This window comes from Phaseolus vulgaris, chromosome 4, assembly GCF_051622355.1.
Source record: "Phaseolus vulgaris cultivar YP4 chromosome 4, ASM5162235v1, whole genome shotgun sequence".
Taxonomy (NCBI): domain Eukaryota; kingdom Viridiplantae; phylum Streptophyta; class Magnoliopsida; order Fabales; family Fabaceae; genus Phaseolus; species Phaseolus vulgaris.
In genome coordinates this window covers 37,570,123-37,573,900 of record NC_143501.1, presented here as the reverse complement: position 1 = coordinate 37,573,900, position 3,778 = coordinate 37,570,123, and positions in this window count along the sequence as shown.

The window sequence follows — 3,778 nt, the reverse complement described above, 5'->3', positions numbered from 1 at the left end:
CAAGTGGACATTCGCTCTCTTCCTCACTAGGTGCATGAGAATGCAATGAATGCTTAGGAGAATCCGAATCATGCTCACTAACTACAATGCCCTCATGCATGTACATACTTCGTTTTGAAGGACAATTTGCAGCTATATGACCATAACCCATACATTTAAAGCATTTAGTATTAGACGTTCTAGTGGGAGATTTAGGCCTAGAAGTAGATGGCTTAGTTTCCTTGGGTTTGAAAGAAGAATCTTTGGAAGGATGTTTAGAAAAAGAATTTTTGTTTCTCCAAGACTTGGAGTAGTATCCATCATTGGAGGCATTTTTGAAAGAGTTTTTCTTAGCAAGTTGGGCTTCCACCTTCATTGCAAGATGAACTAAAGAGCCCAATGATGAATACTCTTGTAACTCAACAATGTCTTGAATATCCTTCCTAAGACCACTCACAAACCTAGCAATCATAGCTTCCTCACTTTCTTCTAATTCAATTTTAAGCACAAGCGTCTCTAGCTCCTTATAATATTCATCCACATTTAGCGTGCCTTGTTGAAACCGTTGGAGTCTCAACATGAGGTCTTTCCTAAAATGTGGGGGCACAAACCTAGCGCGCATATGATCCTTTAAAGAGTTCCAAGAGTCCACGGGAGGACCCTTGTGATAGATAATGTCCTTTACAATTCCATGCCACCATTTCATGGCATAATCACTAAACTCTAGGGTGGCTAGCTTAAGCTTATGATCATCTTGGATCTCAAATATTTGTTCACACTTAGCCTCCCAATCTAAATATACATTAGGATCACTAGAGCCATTAAAACAAGGAAGCTTGACCGAAGGAAGCCTAGACTTTGCATCTTGATAGAAGCCATTGCCGTAGTGATGTCTTTCCCCTTGAGGATGATGTCTTTGTCCATGGAATTGGGGTGGAGTTCTTTTTCTCCTATGTTCATCTTCACGAACAAAATCATTTGAAGAGGCTCTTGTTGAAGGTCTATGATGCTCCTCATGGATTGAAGGAGATGGTCTAGCTTGTTGCACCTCCATCTTTTGCAATTTCTCTTCCAAGCGTCTAATGGTTCTTTGTGCTTCATGTAATTCACCAAGGATGGAAGCTTTGGAAGGAGAATTCTGCTTGTAGGATGCATCACTTGAAAATCCAGCCATTTGGAATTAAAAACAGCAAACACACAAAACAGCAAACAAGTTAAGAAATAAAATGAGCAAAAACAGTGAGTGTTTCAATCAAAAATGCCAAAGTGAATTGAGGAAGAAAAAAAGGTCACTCTCAAAGAATTAATGTTCTTGCACCAATCTGATCTTGAGGTCTTGGAATCCTCAAATGAAAGATGTCAAAGCAAGCACACCAATCTCAAAGGCAACCACCACAAAACCAATGAAACAATAAAGACAAACAAGAAAAGATATAAGCAAAGAAAGGTAATTGCAAAAGGAATACTTTATGTAAGACAAACTCAAAGAAAAAGGAATGAAAGACAATCAAGAAAATAAAGAACTCAATGAGAAAGTAGGCACACAAAAGAATACTTAAGGAAAAGCACTAGAGTAGATGAAGAAAACAAAAATTTAGCTACTGGAAAAAAAAAATTATGCAAACTGTGCTTGATATTCACTGATTTAACTGGAACGATATAGAGCGAACTGGATTATGAAATTTAAACCACAGAAACTTCAAGATGTTAACTCAATAATGGCACTGGAATCACATAAAAACAGTAAGCCAATTAATTGAGATAAATTTTTCAAAATCGCTGCCAGATTACCGTATTCTTTTCGGCAGAATTGTACACTTTTTTTATTTTATTTATCATTTTTTGTGTACTTTGAATTTTTGAGTAATTCTTTTTTCTACTATTTTCTAACACTTTGAATATCACAAATCCATAATTTCAAAATTTTCCAGTGAGTAAATCAATTGCAATAAGGAAAAACAGTAAGCACTTTTTTCAGAAACAAAGGAATCCTAATAGGAATGAAAAACAGAATGATGAACTAGCAAAGACATAATGGAAAATGATGTATAGGAACTTGTATAGGTCTAGAATACAAGCATGAACTCAAACTAAAACATAAAATGCACAAAGGATCAATATCAACTCAGAAAATTATATGACACTAAAGCAAGAAACAATCAAAAACAATAAAAGTACTACAAGAAGTGATGACAATTATGGAAAAACAAGACTAAGACAAAACTTGTATGGATTCAAAAAGGAAAATACTCAAACATATGATAGGCAAAAGAATTAAAACAGCAAGCAAACTCAAAATAAGCCTAAAACAGAAACCTAAATTGCAAGAAATTAAAAGAGCTCTTGAAATAAAGTGCTACACAACTCAACAATTAAACAAGAACACACCTAAACTCATGATACCACATGATAAGATTCCACTAGCACACTTTGAATGATTCTTGACATTCTTAGGAATCATCTTGAGTTGGTTATGAGATAGGCACTTTATCATAGAATTGGATCAAGGTTCTATGAACAAGAACTCACCAAAACTAGTACCAAAACACAAACTCATATGGAAGTTCCAATTATTGTCAAATTGAACCGATTAAAATGGAAGGAAAAGCAATTGCACCGAACAAAATGGCATAGAACTGAATTGAACCGAACATAAAGACTATAAATGAAGAAGAAACATTGTAGAACAGCAAGGAAGCAACATAACCGAAGCTAAACACATAAGAAAAGGAAATGTCGAACAGAAAATTCAAGAGAATCAATCTAAGACATGAACAATTGAAAGAGAAGGAAAGAAGGAGAAGAGAAAGCTCATGAAGATGGAGGAATGGTTGGATGATCACGCCACTAGGAGGATGGAGACTCCAAGATAAGTGTGCAAGCCGCAACTTGAGGTAACCATTAAACTCTCAAGATAAGACTAGTGAAGAAGGCACAAAGCTCTCCAATGCTCTCTCAAAAATTGAGTATAGTTTCTCTAATCAAAATTCAAATCTGAATTTTACAAAGGGAGCACCTCTATTTATAGCCTAAGGAGCTGAAATGCAAGCTACACAAATTCAAAATTCCCTCCTAAAAAGTTTCTAGAACCGGCGCCAATTACAAAGCATGAGGAAGGTGTGACCTCTTCCTTCACTTTGGCACCTCCTATTCTACTCCTACACCTATCTACTAACGCACCCCCCTCCTAAAGCTCCTAACTAAAGCCTAAAAGATGTTATAACAAAAGAGGTTTCTAATGTTTCCGTCTAAGCACCTTCAACCAAAGAAATTACTAAAAGAGAAAATAATTGTCCCCTAGCTCCTAAAGCTTTGAACATGCTTCTTGTAAGCCTTTGAGGTGGGCTTTGACCTCCATGGGCGTCCTCCATTTGTGCCTCTACCTCTTCTTGATCTTGTTGATTGGCCTCCATGTCCACTTGAGCTTGATCTCCATCAAAGATCCTCAAATGTCTTGATAGGTCTTGGCAACCTAAGGTAACTGCTATACCTGAATCTAAAGATCTAAGATCATTGAGTATGGCTTCTTTGTTTGGCAAGCTTAGGGAACATGAGTTAGAAATGAATTGACTCAATGTTCAAGAAAGCGAAGACAAGCATGTAAGGAGTATTGCCTTAAAAGCTGTCAAGCATAAAAGCAAGCAAGAATCCAGTGATGAAAGTGATGAAGAGAACCTTAGTTTGTTATGTAGAAATTTTAGCAAATTCTTGAAAAGGAACCGCAACAAAGACACTAACAAAGAAAGGTATGGAAACAAAAAATCCAATGATTTTAATTCCAATAACTATACTTGTTTTG